Source organism: Podarcis bocagei (genome assembly GCF_964188305.1).
Source record: "Podarcis bocagei genome assembly, chromosome: 2".
NCBI lineage: Eukaryota > Metazoa > Chordata > Lepidosauria > Squamata > Lacertidae > Podarcis > Podarcis bocagei.
This window is the reverse complement of record NC_138126.1, coordinates 38,264,934-38,285,401: the sequence shown is the minus strand read 5'-3', so window position 1 is coordinate 38,285,401 and position 20,468 is coordinate 38,264,934. Positions and strand designations below refer to the sequence as shown.

Genomic DNA, 20,468 nt, shown 5'->3' with positions numbered 1-20,468 from the left:
GGTGCCCCGCAAGACGAATGCCTCGCAAGACGGAAAACCCACTAGACGAAAGGGTTTTCCGTTTTTGAGCTGCTTCGCAAGACGAATTTCCCTATGGTCTTGCAAGTGTTCCGATTTTTTTCCCCGCTTCCCCCCCCTTTTTCTAAGCCGCTAATAGCCTTTTAGCCGCTAAGCCGCTAAGCCTTTAATAGCCGCTAATCCGCTAAACCGCTAATAGCGCTAATCCGCTAATAGGGTTGCTTCGCAAGACGAAAAAACCGCTAGACGAAGAGACTCGCGGAACGGATTATTTTCGTCTTGCGAGGCACCACTGCACAATACAATACACAAACACTACACAACACTCACACATTAAACTGACAAAACAAAACAAAAACAATTTTAAACACATCAAACAATTTCAATATCTTATCTTTCATTCACTTATTTCAACGACCTCCTCACACCTCCCTTTTTGTATTCCACTTCTATTAATTGTTTCAGCAATTCCTTTCCATCTTCCTCTGTTTTCTATCCTATAATTATCTTAACACATTCTAACCATATTTTTTCCTTTAATATTCTATTAATCTATTTATACTTAATTCCTTATAACATTTCTACTAAAGCCATATAACTTCATTCCAACATTCTTCTAGCATTCATTAATTTTACAGTATTTCTATAAATAGTCTTTAAACTTTTTCCAGTCTTCTTCCACCGACTCTTCTCCCTGGTCTCGGATTTCTGCCAGTCATTTCCGCCAGTTCCATATAGTCCATCAACTTCATCTGCCATTCTTCCCGGGTGGGTAAATCTTGTGTCTTCCAATACTTCACGATGAGTATTCTTGCTGCTATTGTTGCATACGTAAAAAAAGTTCTATCCTTCTTTAACACCAATTGGCCGACCATGCCCAGGAGAAAGGCCTCTGGTTTCTTCAAAAGGGTATATTTAAATACCTTTTTCATTTCGTTATAAATCATCTCCCAGAGTGTCTTAATCCTTGGGCATGTCCACCAAAGGTGAACTCTAATCCTCAGATTCGTCTGTTTTTCTTTAAGTTCAATCATAGCAAGCGTCAACTCATGTTCATCAAATTGCCTCTGTAGGGCTGGGACTCTCTTTCTCTTTCTCTCCAGTTGTGTTACTTTATTAATCTATTATTCTATCCTACTCACTGGGTTAGACCTAAAGGAAGGCTCACTTAGGATACACTGCAGTAAGACAGTCTTGAGGTGACCTGTGCCAAGATCACAGTGGCCAAGCTATCTTGGTTCAGGAATAGCCACACCTGTATTACCAACCAAAGCTGGTAAAAGGTACTCCTAGCTACTGAGGCCACATGCGCCTCAAGTGACGAAGACAGAACCAGGAACACCCCAAACCTATGTCTAAAGGTATTAAACAGATGAAAGCAGCAGAAAAGAATACCAGTACCATTTAACTGCAAAAATATGTGTTTTTCATGTCTTAAAATCGTGGAGTAAAATACTTTTGTTCACTACCTAACATGGATGTGAAAACCAAGCTTTGCATTAGAGCAACAATTAGGAATCAATATCTCCATTAACAGCATTTTCAGTGCCTAAGTCATCTGATAGTTAAAGAAAACAATCAGCATACTACAGACAACTATGCAGAAGAATCCTGCCAAACTAAATTACATGGCAAAATGTTGTCTGAAGGAGTCTAAATTACCAGAAAAATAAATCATGGCAGTAAAGGAAGGAAACCAGGGAGACTTTACAATCATCTTTCCATTGCTAGCAAGATTACCCATTGTCATACAACTGAAAATTAGTTTGACCTTTGCAGGATTCCAGGCCTGTGTTTTGTTTTTCCACTTGACTTGAGAATACAATGAAGTCAGTTTAAGCACACTGCTCCTCATTCTCAGATGTATCTGGCTACTCGTTTTTCACCTTACATCTGCAATTACTAGTGACATATCAAATATTAAGCTCACCTCACCAATTCTTTTATCAAAAGTAGTATGTTTCCGGAATTTTATATGAAATGTGCTTGGCTGTATTTTTCCTTCCTGGTACCTGTGTGTTCAAACTGCAAGATACTATATTCTTCTTCTATAAATAAATCTTTGGCACGCTGTGTTAACCATGACACCAACTTTGTTATTCCTCTGAGTTTAAAAATGAAGAGGGTGCATTAATTTTCAGATACATGTGAATAAAATATGAACAGGGAACATTCACTTATTAGAATGCTGCACAATGGAAGCAGAGGGTCTCAGCAGTCAAACCGTTCTCAGATGAATGAGCTCTGGGCAGTGCCACACATTTTACCTGGTATTAGTGCAGCTTTTTGAAGTACAGGAAAACCAAATCCATGGTTAGCTGAGAAAGCAGAGTTAGAGGTTATCTGATCCACTTAAAGGCAGGGGAGATATTTAAGAGATGGGAGCAGGAACAAAGAATCATCAGTCAATCAGAAGGAAAAAAACTAAGGTATGGAGGAATCAAACAGGTAATGTGCAAACAAACTGTCCTAGGCACAGGCAATAGAATGGGCATCTGTTTGCAATTCAGGAGCTTAGTGGCTTGCTGGACAGAGCTTGTATCAGGTAACCCTGCAGCTGGTGTTGAGGAACACCGAAAGCAGAAGCAACAACAAAAATTCCCAGTCATCTCTGGAAGATCTCTTTTTTTCATACTTATCTTCTTGATTTGAGTATTATCTCATAAGCTTTAAAACATCAGTCTTTATCAAGCTGAGCAGACACATTAAGAAAAGACATCTGGCTGAGATTATATTTTAGGAAATACCCAAGTTTCCGATAAATGCTTACAGTTGCCTTTCCTTACTCCATAACCAAAATGTACTCTGACTTAATGTTCTCACCACAAGACTGGATTGAAAAATTAGCAGCATCTGACAACACCCAACATGCGAATACGGAGCAAAGCCAAAAACTGAAATACTGGCAATTATGTGAGTAAACAAAGACTTGCTTTAAAAAAACCCATTTCTGCAAGCAATGTCTTCATCATGGCCACATTTTGAAAGCACCAGAGCAATAGGTATCACGGGAACCTTGGCTTCATTAAGAACTGGCATGATTTGGCTGTTCCAAACAGAAGAGGAGAAAGCAGAAGTAGCAGAAGATGGGAGAACAGAAAGCGGGCACCTAGGGAACTCTAGATGACAGAGGAAGGAAGCAGCACTGCCAGCTCTCCCCCCCCCCCCGCCCTTCCTGCAGAGTGAACAGTCTTAGGGGTGAGGGAGAGAGACCTTGACCAGCCAGTGAGGGCCTGGACAGGAAGTGACAGTGCCAGAGCTGGAGGCAAAGGGGCAGAAGACAACCTTGTCACCAAGATCCCATTGCCACCTTCATAGGTGGGATCAGAGGCATCCACCCCAACAGAGCATATGTGCGCAGCAGGCTCAAAGAGCAAGAGAGTCCTATAACTGAACCTATAAGTTGTCATCTTTAAAAGCTTGGCAAAAGCTTCATCACTTCTGAACCTCCTGCCTTGCTCATATACCTTGAAGTCTTGCATTCTGGACCTTGTGTTTGCTGCTCAGCCTGGACGGCTATTTGCCTGAAGAAAGACCTCTTCCTTATTTGCAAGAGTCATTGTGTTTTGAGATGGAAGCCTGACATAGACCCTATTGACAGTGAAATCCTTTATCCTTCCTCAGAAACGCCGTGGTGCATCTGCAGCAGCACAACACACCTTCATCTGGCCCAGCTGCAACAAAACATGTCTGCCCCATACCTTTAGATAACATTTTAAAGGTTACCAAATTTTAGGAGAGAAAAGGGAAATCATAACACCTACTCATTGGCTCACTCATTCATTGCTAATTTGGTCAAGTGTCCTTATTCCCAAGAGTCACATAAAGAACAACATACATTGCTAATACTTCACTGCTGGGTAATCCTGCTTCTAAATCCAAACGAGACTGTGCAAGCTTTAGTTTACACAGCCACAGACCCTAGTAGCAACCAATTAAAACATCAAAATCATATCGGATCTAGGAAATCATGGCTCTACTCCACTCTATACAACATCTGAAATCATTTTCATCTCTGGAGGTCACAGCTCAAGTGCATGTTGGCAGTTAAGATTTGTCTTTATCCCTCAGGTGGCGCAACGGGTCAGTGCACCTAGCTGCTAACCAGAAGGTTGATGGTTCGAGCCCACACAGGGATGACTGTGGGCAGGATTCCTGCATTACAGGGGGTTGGACTAGATGACCCTCAGGGAACCTTCCAACTCTACAATTCTATGAAGACAGGAAGAGCTGAGGAGAACAGCAAGGAATGTGGTAAGATTTACAGTATGTCTGTTAATATGTTAACAAGTGACAACCTGCATTATATATGTAATCACAAATACTGGCTGCATTAATTTCAAATGAAAACCAAAGCTGAAACATTGTTTTTAGACAGAACTTGAATAACTACATCCAGCTGAATATAAAACAGAATAAAGTTTTCCCGGATGGTAAAGGATAGCTATATAATGAAAATAACCAATCAAAAATGCTAAAAATAATGGAAAATGTTGCAATTCAAAGTGACCTGCATTTTCAAATTACCAATCTGCTGCATCTATTTAAAAAACTAATTTGTATGCATACCTCAAGGCCTGGTTTGAAATCCTGCTTAAAATGCCTTCCTACAATCTGCTAAGAGTGATTCTTACTCCTTTACTTGCACACATGTTCAGCAGAGGGCATTCTGTAGCTGTGCAGTTAAATGATACCCACACAAGATCACTCCTATTAAAATCTGATGCATTTAACCCTTCTTTTTTAAAAAATGCGTGTTCTTCTGTTAACTACTAAACAAGTACTTTTTTCCCCATGAGCTAGCAGCTGACTCATGTTCAAAAATGTACTTGAGAAGCTGAGAGAGTAAAACAGCAACTGAACTCTGCCATTTTCATTTTTTTAAAAAAAACAAGCTTTTACCAATAAAGCATCAGTCAGCAACAGAAGTTGGTGGCACTATCTGCTGAAATCTGCTCAACAGTCACCAAAAATGGAAAGCAGAGTCCTGAGGAAATAAAGATGTAACAACTTAGAGCTTCTCAACTCTGCTGGAGCCATTAAGCATCAACTGCAGTTAAACCTAGACTACAGCTAAACGTAAAAGGAAGAAAGCTGGCATATCATTTTAAGGTATGAAAGCTTAAGTGCATATTTAGCGAAGTAGTATAGAATAAACTGAAGGTGGAGGTCAAAGGAGAAAAGCCTTAAAATGCAGATTTAGTCAAGCTTAAGATGGGTCAGGTTATGTTTCCACAAAGAAGCTCATGTGGCTGTTAAATATTTCTACTTGGGATCCTGCTCACACCTGCCAAGTTGTTCATTCAATAACATCTGCCTGATTTGTGTTTGCAAACTATCCACATCCAAGCACTTTGAACACAGCTGCCTTGTACTATTTCAGCCTTCTAAATAAATAAACTCATAGAAGTTATTAGCCTGCTCTGGTACAAGTAAAGACTTTGGTCAGGATGGCTACAGAGAACAGCAAGGTGGTCTAAGGCAATGGAACCAGAGAGTTAAGGGAAGGGGAGAATTTTAATCCTGCAGAGCTATGGGTTTACGAGTTTGGTAATTTTCAGGGAGTGGGTGGGTGTTCTCTAGTTGTACCAAACTTGCAGAGATTATATGTGCTGCTTAATTTTCAGAACGGACTGAGGGCCATGCCCTCTGTGTTGTTAGTCTTTCTCCTTAATTCTGTGATAGTAGCAGGAAGCACTTGCTTGGAAGAAAGAGGGCAGCACTCTGTACGGTCAGATGCTCCTTGCAGGCTAGTAGAATGTTTATTATTACTTTCCTATCAAGCCTGGACATAACTTGTGGACCCCCAGGAAAAGATATTATGAAACAGCGGTATCCATGCCACATCACTATGATACAATGTTTTAAGCAGCTGACTCAATAATCTAATTATGACTGTGGTAGTAAAGCTACAACTAAAGTAAAGTAAAGGTACCCCTGCCCGTACGGGCCAGTCTTGACAGACTCTAGGGTTGTGCGCTCATCTCACTCTAGAGGCCGGGAGCCAGCGCTGTCCGCAGACACTTCCAGAGTGACGAAGCTACTCTGGCGAGCCAGAGCCACACACGGAAACACCGTTTACCTTCCCGCTAGTAAGCGGTCCCTATTTATCTACTTGCACCCGGGGGTGCTTTCGAACTGCTAGGTTGGCAGGCGCTGGGACCGAGCAACGGGAGTGCACCCCGCCGCTGGGATTCGAACCGCCGACCATGCGATCTGCAAGTCCTAGCCGCGTCCTCCCCAAAAAAAGAAAAGAAAAAGCTACAACTAAGCTGTATAATTTTCAGACTGAAGCAGGGGGCTCTCAAAGGATAAGGACAAGTACCAGTGGAAGCAGCAGAGGAAGAGAAGGCCTAGAACTAATTTTAGAAACTACCATCAATCCTGTTATGTTTATTCATTTTGGAATCCCTCAAGAATGATTTAGTAAACCTTGAGAGATGGTTGTTGTGGCTTTACCATACCATCAATTCTAAAACGACACACTTTTCAGGTTGTGTACAAATGTATGGTGTCAAAACCTGATAGACTGGATATTAAGAATAAACCACAAAGACTTTAAAGGGTTTTTATAAATGGCAGCAGTTTTAGGAGTACAGGTATTAGATTATTATAGATTCTGATGTCAACAGAACAATGCAGATGATAGTATACAATTTTGTTTTGCTGTTTTAAAAAATGGTTTGTGCTTATCTACAAACCTAATGAGTTTTCTATAACACTGACTGAAAAATAAATACACGTGCCTAGCTTTGACCAACTGCAAGCTACCTGATCAACCTTACACATGACTATGTGAAAGTGAATTGTCATTCTAGGCAATTCTAAGCATTTGTCATTTTCACAGTTCATATGCAGCACTGTATATTGTGGGGCCTTTCAGCAATTAGCATGGGTTGAAAAACAAATAATACTGAAGTATAAATGCCTCAAAATTCAAAATTTGACATGAGTCAAACTCATATGAATGTTGTCTTCCATTTTTTCCTATCTTGGCATTCAAATATTACCTTGATTCAACTATGTTTTAGTCAGAGTAACCCTAATTTGTTCATTAACTTTAACAAGTAAAAATCTCTTTTCTTTAATGCCTTAGAGGAAGCAGCAAGTAATGTCAAACCTGCTAATGATAAAAAAAAATCTGAAATTACAAACACTATAGTGGGGAGAACTAAAATTAAAAGTTTCTTACTTAGATTGGAATACCAGGTGCAAAACTAGTTTCAAAACCATAGAACATAAAATCAAAGTAAAGAAAAACAAGTGACTCAGGAGAAGATAATAATCACTCAATTTTGTGCAGGTGAAATACTGCACCCTGAAATAATGCATTTAGTTCTTACCATTTCAGGAAAAGTAGAACAGAACTATAGAAGAGTCAAAGAGAAGAGCCATGCAAATTGGCTGTGCTTGTTTCATTTACAGCAAAAGTATGCAGACAACAAGCAATTAATATATTGGTGAATTAGACTTAATAGTTAAGAATAACAGAGTTGATAATCAAATCAATGAATTACCAGTGGTAAAGTATTTATGTCCATATTTGTATTTATCACTACAAATACCATCAAGAATGCCCAAAGTAAAACTCCTGGCAATTAGCTTAAATTACAGTCAAAATTTGACATTGGTGTATTTCATATACTTCCTGTTGCTTGCTGATGTTTATGAGTACCGAGATGTCCACTACATGAATGATTTCTGAAGATGGCATATAATACCAACATTTGGAGGGAAGTGTTTCTAATACCTCTAGGATTATTGTTAGTCTTATAACAAAACACACTTAAGCATACAGAGATGTGCCTATCCATCCATACACCAGCGAGACTAGGGCTGCAATCCTTACACACTTAACAAAAACTAAGCCCCACTGAACACAGCAGGACTAATTTCCAAGTACGCATGCATAGATTGTGCCATATGGCTGTTCTGCATATTCTGCTTACTCTACTACAACTGTATTATTTTTCATAAGACTCCTCTAGAGTAAATATGATGTTTATCATGTTTTATATTTACCAGTGGTACCTAAGACAGATACTGCCAAGGCAATTCACTGCATAAAAATAGCATGCAAGATACCACAAACAAGGATTCCTATAAATAAAACCAAATAGACTCTTAATGTGCAAATTGCAGCTACTCACAGTGTTGCAGGGAAAAAAGTACCTTCTGAAAAACAGCACACAGATTATTTATTCACTAAAACATATCTCGGGATGCTATGACATTTTCTCAGCAAAAATGTAATCTCAAGTATGATTGCCAGGTTAACCCCTGAGAGAGCTCCGAATGTGACTTTTCTTATGTAGTGCAAAACTAATGGAGAAGGATATACTCTGTAAAGTATCAAATATGAATGGAACTGCAAGTATCTGTGCTGTAGAAGCAACATGGTAAACAGCAGACCAATAAAATCTCCCTCACAGACATGCACACAAACTGTAAAGGGCCACTTTTTTGTAAACACACACACACACACACACGGAGGGGGCAAACCCTGCTATCTCCCACATGCAACCCCCATAAGTTAACATTAAGGCCATTAAACATGTGTGAGAACTGTATACGTACACAGAGATAACAGGTATCTCTGCAGCAGATATTGTGATTGGTTTTGCTGAAACAAACTATGGTTAATAAGCCAAGAATAAATCTTGCTACAGCAAGCTGTTGTTTCTTTGCAGCAAAATGCCCTCCGCAATCTGCAGTTTAGGTACAACACTAAGCTAAAGATTGCTATCTGCTTCTTCTGCACATTAGTAGGAAAGAGCAAAGCAGGCAGTATCCATACATTCACACTAAATCCTTAACTATGGTTTGCTGCTACGTGTGTACAAGGCCAACACATTCCCTACCACACTTTCCTCAGGAACTTTTCTGATAAAGGAATTCCTGGTTTCTCCTCTAACTTCATGAGCCCATCACAAAATATGCAAGTAAACAAAAAGCTTGTCTTCATATCTTATAAATCTCAGTTGTATGTGAAGTTTAATCCTTCATTTCCTAGATAGGGCCTAGGTGAGGAGGCATTACTGGAAATCAGGACTGAGAACTGACAACAGTTTGAAGGCTTTGCTACACAGTAAAAAGGCACGTGGGAAGCTATAAAGCAGAATTACATGTTTGGGGAAAAGAATATATGGGTATAGTCTGTCCTGGACTCTTACCATTTTAGAGCTAAAAATAAAATGTACACTACTCCCAGGCATTTGAAGAAATGGAATGGTCAGTTTCACACCTTTCTTTAGTTGATTATCCCTGAATTTTTGTCTGCCAGCATGGTGTGCTTTTAAGGATATTGTTTATACTGTCTTGTATCACTGCATTTTTATTTTTGTATAAATATTTGTATATTTTCATCAGTTCTACTGAAGTTAATAGACTATCAGACTAACTTAGGGCCATTAATTTCAGTGAGTCTACTCTGAGTAGAACACAGCCAGTTACAACTCAAAGTATTAATGATTCATATGCATCTTCACGTTCAGCAGACCAGAGAAGGGTCAGCAAGATTTACCTCGCCTGGGCCGGATCGTGTCTGCGCAGACGTGATTTCCAGCGCCGCGGGAACGTGTCCCCGCTCCGTATTGCACCGGTTTAGTGCAGAGTGTGGGGACTCGCCAAGTGGGTGGCTCGATTCGGGGGCGGCTTGTGGGTCCTTTAAACAACCCCTGCGGGCCGCTGGTAGCCCATGGACCACAGGTTGCCAACCCCTGGACTAGAGCAATGGTTTACAATCATTTGGGGCCCATGGGCACATTTGTAAAAAGAAAAAGCTGTTGCGGGCATACACACACACACGCTGTAAACTATTCTACTGGGTGCAATGTTGTTGTTGTTGTTTAGTCGTTTAGTCGTGTCCGACTCTTCGTGACCCCATGGACCAGAGCACGCCAGGCACTTCTGTCCTCCACTGCCTCCCGCAGTTTGATCAAACTCATGCTGGTAGCTTCAAGAACACCATCCAACCATCTCATTCTCTGTCGTCCCCACTGGGTGCAATAGAATACTCTATTTCAAGGCTAATTTTTGCAGAAGGAAGAGTGCCATAGAAGGCACACTGCAGTTGCCAAAGAAAGCCTCTGTGAGTGGGTGTGCACCTGCCATACTGGTGACCCATGAGCTAGAGTAGGTCAGCTTAACTTCAGTATGACCAACAACCCCATCCCAGTTAAGTGGTGTCAGAAACGAAAACTTAACATGAGTGTTGTGGAGACAGTCATGCTAGAGAAGCTGCCTATACTTACTCCCACTTTCTCCTTCCAAGCACCAGGCCCCTGACTCTCAGAAGAGGCTTTTTGGGGAACACAGAGAGATGCAATGAGGAGAATGTAGGGAGGCACAGTTTTATAAATGCAAAAATTCTGGATCCAGATCTATATCTTAATTGTAAACGTGGCATTATTGACTAAGAGAGCTAATGAGACTTGGGCTAAAAAAGATAAATGAATCAAAGCAAAAGCCTTGTATTTTAGGCATGTGATCTTACATATTTATTAGCTTCAACAGATAGCCTCCAAAGCGGAGCACACAAGACACAAAATCTACACTCTTCTCTATTCAGCTATGAGGGTAGGTGCACAGAGATACACATGGACTGACATCACCCAATGGACATTTGTTGGAAGCAGGCTCCAAATGTAGAACAGCAAAGAGGCATGTGGCCAAGCTGCTTGTGAACATGTGGCTGGCGAGTTACCAATTGCAGTTATTTTCTCCAAAAAGGACAAGGCATGTACTTCAGCCATGCTCTCCTCTTCTGCTTCATAGGTACAAAAGGTATGCATTACAATTCCTGCTTTCAGCCAGAAGGCTAGACTCAACCAGAACAGTTATGACAAAAGGAGTGATTACATAAGCATAACCCAAGGGGGTTCTCATGAGAAGAGAAGACTCCCTGGAAAAGACCCTGATGTTGGGAAAGATTGAGGGCACAAGAAGAATGGCACGACAGAGGACGAGATGGTTGGACAGTGTTCTCGAAGCTACAAACATGAGTCTGACCAAACTGCGGGAGGCAGTGGAAGACAGGAGTGCCTGGCGTGCTCTTGTCCATGTGGTCACGAAGAGTCGGACGCGACTAAACGACTAAACAACAACAACCCAAGGGGATGTAGTAAGGGATATTCTTAACACTTTTGGAAAATGTTCTTAGCAAGAAGTGGGAAGAGGAAAACACAAGGGGTGGTTGCATGGCAAGACTTCTTGCTACACACCACTAGTTAATTCACCTGAGCAACTGTGGAACTCAAGCAACAGTTTTGGGATACATGCAATTTTAACTCTGGTTTATGGGATTAATGGAGAATGAATGAAACCCCATGTAAAAATGCACTCAGGATAGCCACCCCTCATCTGATTAATATGGTATCTTTTACTGCCTTGTGGCAATTATTGGCTACAGAAATGGCATGTGTAGCAACACTGGTCCCATGAAACATATCTGAATAGACCCACATACACACACAAGTAAGTAAGGAGGGTGATACATGTAAATAAAGTTAAGTGCATAAACAAAATGTGTACACCAGCAATAAATGAGAGTCAGTGCAGTATGCCAGATTTATACCACTGTATTTGGTTCTGTGAAATGTGGGTCTGAATCATTACCCTGCCATGGCCCTGAGCAAATTATTTTCTCGGTCACAGTTCCACAGTCATAAAATGGGAATATTGTACATACTTCCAAGGATTATGTTAGGGCAAAGAGAATGAAAAACTGTAAAGCATGTTGCATATTAGAAGTGTGATATGACTACTAAACAGCAGAAGTAATTGTTGTATTATGTAGAAGGGTGTGCACCTCTAGCACTAATGTACCTTTATCCTTCCATTTCTCCAATCCTGTACAATATAATGTGTTTATACTCACTGGAAACAGATATAAATTATAGGGCCCATATAAGAATCAAGCTCTAGCTGCATTTAGTAGTGGCATCATCCTTAACCATCATAGAACAGTTTAAGCCCACAGGATAATAAACACAGTGAAATTGAGGCTAATGCAGCACATGAGAAGTGAGGAAATTAGAGGGGCTATTGTAAAGTCCTCAAATTCATTTATATCCAATTGATATTAAGGATGCTGGCTAACAATTTCCTGCAGAAAAAGCTTGTGTACTGCAGTCATATTATTTTAGGATGAAACCCAGGGATAACACTAAAATGCTGATAAGCTCACATTACTAAAAAGTAATAATTCTGAATTGAAATCTGAATTTTTAAAATTGAACTTGAAATCATAGATTGATCCATCCTTTAGAATGAACTGATTTTGCTACACTTCTGTGCTTATCTTTAACTTAGACGACCTCATTCTTTCTGTCTTCCAGAAATAAAATTTAAAAGACTGATATCTTATCAAGAAGCAGACATAGTGCTTCTACCAGTTGGGGGAGGGGAACACTGCTCAGTATTCCTGCCCAAGGCCCAAAGAGCCTTGCTCAATTTGTCCACAGGCCTGAAAAAGGTTAAAGAGCACTAGCAAGCACTTCTTCCGACTATTTTAAGCTACCAGCAATGCATTATTTCCCAACATCAGTCAAGCTAGAAAGTAATTTTGTCCACATTGCAAATGTTATACTGGATAGCTTCCTATGAATTCAGTGCTTAGGCCATGGCAAAGTCAATGAGAGTCTTTTAATTGGCTAAGCATCAGGTCTTCCATTATACTATAAAATGCTTAGAGTACAGGTAGAATATTAGCATACACTCAGACAGACGCCACATGCTGCAAGAGAACAAAATCATTGTCTATTAAAGAGAAAGGGATTCCCGGAGGCTTCTGGTAGGGCTCTATGGAAGAGGGATGTTGAACTAGATGGATCTTTGGTCTGATGTACTAGAACTCTTTTTATGTTCCCAAGTAGTTCTGTAGAAGATATAAGAGGTTATATTTAGGAATATCGTGACAAGCTGTATGGCCAAGCTTGAAAGATTACAATGAGAAGGCAAAGGGTTATACATAAGGAGACATACATTTCCTGCAGTGCAATATATATGAGATTATGGGAAAACGTGGTGGTGGTGGGGAATGAACAGCTATTAGGATACTAAGGGTATCTATGCCAATGAATAGCAGGTTTAGATATTCCTGACAACTTTAACTGCAAAATGGAACCAAGTTTTCTAATCTATGATGTTAACACCTACAGAAAAGCATCTGAATATGGTTATAGTCAGAAACCAGATCAATGACCCAGTAAAGCTATTCATACCAGAAGTGAAAGATGCATCATGCAGAATTCTGACAGCACACAATTGACAGCACACTGTACTTGGCCTGTGTGTACCATGCAACTGACAACTATTTTATCATCTAAATTGTTTTAACAGCTTATAAATATGCCTTGCGATTTCACATTTTCAGTTTGCACGACACAATTCTAACCACTGGTAAGGGAAACAGCACTTGTGGTTTGAGGAGGCACAGAAACAGTCTTACTTATTTCCACAAGTGGCAGTAACCACCATTGCATTCCAATTTTAGACACTACACATGTGTGGCCACTAATTTCAATGGAACTTGCTTACAACGAACTGTTTGTCTACAGCAGCCATAATTATCACCTCGGCGTTATAACACTCATGTCAAACCTTGTTGACTGGGTGTGTGTCAACTTATTCTTTCCTTACCAGCTGTGGCTTACAGCCTATTTCAGTTATAGAAGTACCCTCAGATAAACCACAGCAGCTGCTGGGTTGTTGTTTTTTTAAAGAAAAACATGCAGTAGTGTTGCTCATATGATCCCCTAATATTAGGAATGAATCCAGATGGTGGCATTCAACTACTGTCAAACAGAAATGGTTTTGTAACTTGCATCCACAAGGCAAGAGAGATACTATGGAAATACACAACTTCAAGCAATGATTGCCCATAAATTAACACAGGCACAGGCAGAGATTCTAAACTGCGCAGTTCAGCCTATAAAGAGTGAGATGGAAACAAATGCCTCAAAATGCAGCAGAGCTGTTTCCAAACTACTTCCATCCCAACCCACTTAAAAATGTATGTCCACCTTCACCCCTGCTCAAAAGTTGGTCCCTGGAGAAGAAGCGGTAATTATTTCTAATTTAGTGTGTTCAGGGTCCCAAGCAGTGAAATGTTTGTAGTTTTTGATTCACACTCAACCTAGCACTTTCAACAGCATCATTTATTATTCTAAAAGTAATAATTTCATTAAGGCAGTACAGAAGTTTTAACACAAAATCTATAACAACCTTAAAAAACACAAAAACCAAAAATGATGTATGGATTTATATAGATCATTTTAAACACATTTCAAAAAGTAGCTTAGTCGGGTGGGTGGGGGGAGGGGAGAATAAATATAAATAAAATATATTTTCATTATTTTTGAATGATAGATCTCTCGGATTTTAGTATCTCCTTCCCTACAGAGCACAAATAACCACAAACACAGTGACAGCTATCCTGCTTTCATTTACCTTAAATGAAAATCAGTATGTAACTAACTAGCCTCACTTGTTATGCAAGCAGCATCATTTCATTTGTAGTTTACTGAGCAAGTCATTTCTGTCTGGGTAAGTGACACAACATGCTGCATTATGTTGCTCGCAACACAGAAAGCTAACAACCACCCTTGGGAAGACAGAATTTGAAAACTGGAAAAAGGAACACTTGTTTGCATCCGTAAAAGTTGTCCCAAGAATTTACACAAGATTAACCCAATAGTTGTACTCTACATGTGTGTACATGCACAAACAACCACACACACACACACACACACACACACACACACACACACACCTGTATCACTTTTCTTATCCTTTTCCTGGGCATATTTCAACCTACATACAGTAAGACCCAATCTTTTAATTTGCATAGTAAATAAAAGGAAACTAGTTCCTTGTATTCGACACTGGAGGAGGGTGTGCAGTGGAAGAGCTGTTAACTTGCTGCTTGTAACACCCAGCTTCCCATTCCTGCAAGACATCAGTTGCTTTTGTGTTTGCTTGTTTCTGCTTCCAAAGATATAATTGAACATCTCTGGACCAACACTGGAGTACTAATAGGAGCTCAGGCAAAACCTGACCAGGGTTTTATCATCCAAACGTCTGTTTATCCCAGGATCCACCACACCACTGCCCAGACTCTCTCCTTTTTGCTCATTCCATTTGTTAAAAGACAAGAACGAGGGGCTGATACATATCGCCTGTTTGCTGTCTCTCTGCAAAGGTGACTGGAAAAGATAACTGCTATCTAGCAAAGTTAATCTCCGTATCTGTACTCCTCTGGGTAAACCCTGAGTGGGAATTGTGCGGAAGATAGACTCACATAGGAAGAAGGATCGAGTCTGATGCCCATCAGTACCCTGTCGCACCATCACTACTTCTTTTCATGGGAGGAGGGGGGGGGAGTCGTAATTTTGCATACCATAGTTTTCCCCTTCCCACTCCATTTCAGTAGGAAAATCTATTTGGCAGCAGCCCTTCCCTACCAGAGCACTCTCGCTCCTTATGCAAACTCTGTTTGGGTGGCAATCTCAGCCACTCCACCTTCTTCCACACTCCAGTCCTGCATATTTGCTCAGAATCAGAGCATACACCGGTCCATCTACCTCAGTAATGAAAACACGGGCTGGCAGCTGCTCGCCCAAGGTTTCAGGCAGAGGTCTCTTTCCCTCCCTCCCTGCTCTACCTGGAGATGCCAGGGTTTGAACCTGGGACCTTCTGCATGCAAAGCTCTACCACTCTGAGCAAGTCCCACCGAGTTCAGCGGAGCTAATTTTACAGCCAGGTTCACAAAGCCCAGGTCTTGCAGCATCCGCTGTCTTACCCCAGAGCAGGGCGCGGACAGACGTGCAAGGAAATTACTCTGAAGTAAGCGCGCGGGAAGTTTTTTTTTGTTTTGTTTTTGAACGGAGGCAAATCACGGGCCGCTACGCTCTGCACGACGGGGCTTCAAAGCAAACCGACCACGCAGCCGAAGTGCTGCAGGCGAAACTGCAAAACCCAGCAGACAGTTTGGCAAAACACCAGCCTCCACAGCTCGAAGGAGAACTAGAAGCGCCCGGGTCCTCGCGCCACCAATAAAACTTGTTGACTCGGGGAGTGTGGGGGAGAGTGTCGCTCAAATCCGAGGGCCAAAATTGTGCATGCCAAGAGAAGCCCGGAGCCCACCCACCCACCTCCCGCGAGAATAAGACTGAATCCATGCCCGAGCTAAGAGAAAAAGAGCTGGAGGCAGAGGCTGTGCACGAGAGGGGAAAGGACAGCCTGGGTGGGATTGATGGTGGTGCAGACGCTGCCTTGAACTGTTTCTCTTTCTCCACATACCCAAACGAACCCCCTCCTTTTTTTGGTGGAAGCACCTGCTCTTTCCCTTCAAAGGCAGCAGCGACCCACCACTGTGAAGCGAGAGAGAGAGAGAGAGAGAAAGGCGCCTTTTCCCGCTCTTTCCCCCACACCCGCCCGCGCGCCCCCTCCTCCTTCCCCTCACAACAAACACGGCGCTGCACTCCGGGACGCGCAGCCCAACCCGAGCCTTACCTTGACGCGGGAAGCTGCCAAGACGCTCCTCCGAGCGGCTGCGGGCAGAGCTCCCAGGCTGGCGAAGGAAGCAAGCAAGACAAGCCGCTGCCGCCGCTGGTGGTAGCGGCGCGCTGAGGCGGCTCTTCTCTCTCTCTCCCTTCCGCGCTTTATTATTATATTTTTACGCTCGCGCCCGGAGAGTCCTGCTTTCCCGCTGCGGGGTGCGAAGCCTCGAGGGCTGCTGAGGAGCCGGAATGCCGGACGGAGGCGAATTTGGGAGCGCTGTGGCGGCGGCGGCGGCGGCGGCGCTGCTGGTGTTGGCGGTCGCCGAGAGCCAACCCCACCCTCCTCCTCCCCAAATCTACTCCTCGGCTGCCGGTGGGGCGGCGAGGGTGAGGGAGAGGCAGATTAAAAGAACGGCGAGGAAGAACACGGCGTCTGCCAACTATCCGAGCCGCTTCAGTGTTAGCTCCGCCTCCCCCACCTTCTCCTTCTTTTTCTCCTCTCCCCTTTTCTTCACCCGGTTCCGTTCTTCTTTCCCTCCTTCTCTTGCCCTGCAGTAGAGATTGGGCGAAGGGAGAAAGAGCCGCACAGGTTCTTTTTAGCTAGGAGGGATTCTGAGGGGCGTGGCTAAAGGAGGGGAAAATGTGTGCGGGCACGTGCGCATCCCGGCTGCAAAAGCAACCCATAGATCTCACTAGACCTTTGGAGGGGAAGAGAAGCCTCTGTCGCTGCCGCCGCCGCCGCGCAGCAAGAGTATCATTGATTTTCATGGAGCGGGAATGGATTGCATACACATGCACGCGGGCGAGCTGGCGAGCCTGGATGCATCAACCCGCAAGCGCCAGTCCTCCGGATGGGCTCCTGCTGAGGAGCACCAGCAGTCAACACCACCGCTGCTTGCTGACTTGGGAGGTTTGGGACCCACTCTATCTAGGCCATGTTCAGAGTTGTTGTTGCAAACGGAATCCCTGATCCGGACCTTGTGCAGAGCGGAAATGAATTAGCTCTCCACCCGGAGAACGGACTTCGAAGCTTTAGACTGCAGAACAGTCTTAAAATAGTTGCAAATAAAAGTTGCAAAATACAAAATAGCACATTGCTCTAAAACAATGCAGTGCCGCCTTCTTTTTGGTCCTTAATAAATGTCAGTAGATTTACTCTCTCTGATCCAAGAGAGACATCCTGTGCAAGCATCTTGCTTCTTCAGGATAGCCCAGCTTCATTTCTACTGCTGCTGGCTCCAAAGACTGAGGAAGATGCTGAGTTCTCAGGTTTTATGTCCTGTTGAGAGAGCTCTCAGCTTGTTTCCAGGATGAGTCACCAATCAGCCTTAAACACTCTCCTTGTGGCATATACCTAGAGTTTAACCTCCTGTCTAATGCAAACTTCTCTTTGCAGATGCAAACCCTTTCATGTCTTCCTTTACATCAATTCATCCAGACACTACATTTTATGCATATTAAACATATATCTTTAATAGGCCAGGGTCAGGGAACCTATGGTCCTCTGTATATGTTGCTAGACACCCAACGTATGCCCCAGCCTATGTGACCCTAGGATCAGGAAATACGGGTTGTAGTCCAACTTATGGAGGGTCAACCTTTTCCCATCCCAGCAAAATGATGTTGGACTCTGATGGATAGCTCAGTTGGCTAGAGTGTGGTGCTGATAACACCAAGGTTGCAGGTTCAGTCCCCATAAGGGACATCTGCATATTCCTGCGTTGCAGGGAATAGGACTTGATGATCCCCAGGGCCCCTTCCAACTCTATGATTCCTATCAGCCTCAGAAGACATGGCCACTGGTGAGGGACAATGGCAATTGCAACCCAGTGACATCTGGAGGAAGAATGAAGCTGTAGTTGGTGTGAAACTGGTTTGGGAAACTGCCTCAAACAGTAGTATTTCACAATAAAGTGCAACATACATATACAGTTTGGGTAATGTATATATTAATAATAATAATAATAATAATAATAATAATAATAATAATAATAATAATAATAATGGAAATGAATTAGAATAAAAAATCAATATGACTAACACACTGCACCTGCCTTTCTGAATGAAGCTTGCAGACCACAGTTTGGACCTTGGACCACTGTTGGATAACCCCTGTTCTAGTAGCTCTACCAATCCCTGCTCTACCAAGAGGGAGAGAAATAATTGTGAATTGATGGCAACTGCTCCTGCCTTTGCACCCTTGATGGGGAGGAATGCATCCGGTCCCAAAACATCCTTGCTCCTGAATGTGGGAAGGTGATCTGTTGTTACTCAGTGGTGAGGAAAAGGCATCCTACACGACCTCAGAGGGCCTCACATGTTCCAGGACTCTGATACATGGCCCTTGTGTTCAAAACAGAACCTAGTGAAGACTGTTTCAATAAGAAAATTCATGGTTGCCAGTGGCAAATGTTTAACTCTAGATAGATAGAAAATGGCAGGCTCCTACTTGCCTGAAAATCACACCTGGTAATATTGGCTGCCAGAAACTCTATAAATGATGTGATAGGACAATGGAGTGTGCAACAGAAGAAGTACTTTTCTTATTTTATTTAGCCCCAATTTGAGGGGTTATTTAGAAGAGATGCAAAGGCACACCATTTTACTCAGGCTTTTGGGAACATTTGATTACTGCTCATCACCTGTTAATGATTTTATTGGTTGTACTGTTGCTTTAGTAATTCATTATGTAATGTATGTTACTGTTTTATTGTTATATAACCCGCCCTTGGACCTTTGGTGAAGGGCAGGTAATAAATGCATATAATAAATAAATAAATTTAATATATTTTTAACACATCTTTTATCCAAGGAGCTCAAGGTGGAGCAAATGGTGTTGTTCCCCACCCATATTCTCCCCACAACAAATCTGTGAGGTAGGTGAGGCTGAGAGAGTGAGTGACTAGCCCAAGATCATCCATTGAATTTCGTTGGGGGTTGATCCTGGGTCCAAGTCTATAAGTACTACACCATGCTTTTAGTTGAGCTATGCCCTTTCCCCCCTGATAATATAAAATGGTGGCTATTCTGAGTTTGCAGTCCTATGATAAGCCCTCATTAAAGAGAATTGAGACTCATTTCCAAGTAAACAACACATAGTATTGATATGTGGGTTCCTGATCCTCATTGTTACCAGAAGTGTTTTCTATATAGCTATTTGTTTAGTTAGTCCCATCCCCCCAATTCCATGCTGCTTTTGGTAAATAAGGGGGGGGGCATAACAAAATCAACAATATACCGTATTTTTTGCACCACAACACTCACTTTTTTCCTCCTAGAAAGTAAGGGGAAATGTCTGTGCGTGTTATGGAGCGAATGCCTGCGGGTGGCAGGGGGGATCTGCTGCAGTCGTGAGCAGAGGATCCATGGTTCCCCTTCCTTCCCTCCTCCGTGGTTACAAAGCATGGATCCACATGGATCCTCAGGGTTTTTGCATTGGGCTACTCCAAACTCACTGTCAGATCACATGTCTGTGGCCACAGCATGAACCACAAAAATCATATATCCACTATTTCGTTTAGAATATATTTTTTCTTGTTTTCCGCCTCTAAAAACTACGCGCGTGTTATGGTCCGGTGCGTGTTATAGAGCGAAAAATACGGTAGTTAACAATCCAATACAAGTATAGAACTGGAAGAAGCAAAGATCACCAGTTTCAAAGCAATGATTCCTCAACATCAACTTTGTTGGGCTGGTCATGTGCGGATGCCTGATTATCGTCTTCCAAAGCAACTACTCTATTCTGAAATTAAAAATGGAAAGTGTAATGCAGGTGGTCAAGAAAAGAGGTTTAAAGACCCTCTCAGGGCAAATCTTTTTTTAAAAAAATGTAGTATAAACACTGACAACTGGGAAACAGTGGCCTGCGAGAGCTCCAATTGGAGAACAGCCTTTACCAAAGATGTCATGGGCTTTGAAGACGCTGAAACTCAGGACAAAAGGGAGAAA

The 20,468-nt window shown here is 42.3% G+C and overlaps 1 protein-coding gene across 5 annotated transcripts in view; it reads right to left on the bottom strand.

Moving 5' to 3' along the window:
• Window positions 1–17,451, bottom strand: part of LOC308581527 (contactin-4) — a 527,693-nt gene extending 510,242 nt beyond the window's left edge. For 2 of the 5 annotated variants that reach the window (XM_081184021.1, XM_081184022.1), the window contains exon 1: window positions 16,534–17,450. The gene's annotated coding sequence lies outside the window, so the exon portion shown is untranslated. Of the gene's footprint in view, window positions 1–15,319; window positions 15,336–16,201; window positions 16,222–16,533 lie in introns of those variants that run through there. The other 3 variants (XM_081184014.1, XM_081184019.1, XM_081184018.1) reach the window with 3 other exon arrangements.
• Window positions 17,452–20,468: the final 3,017 nt, after the last annotated feature.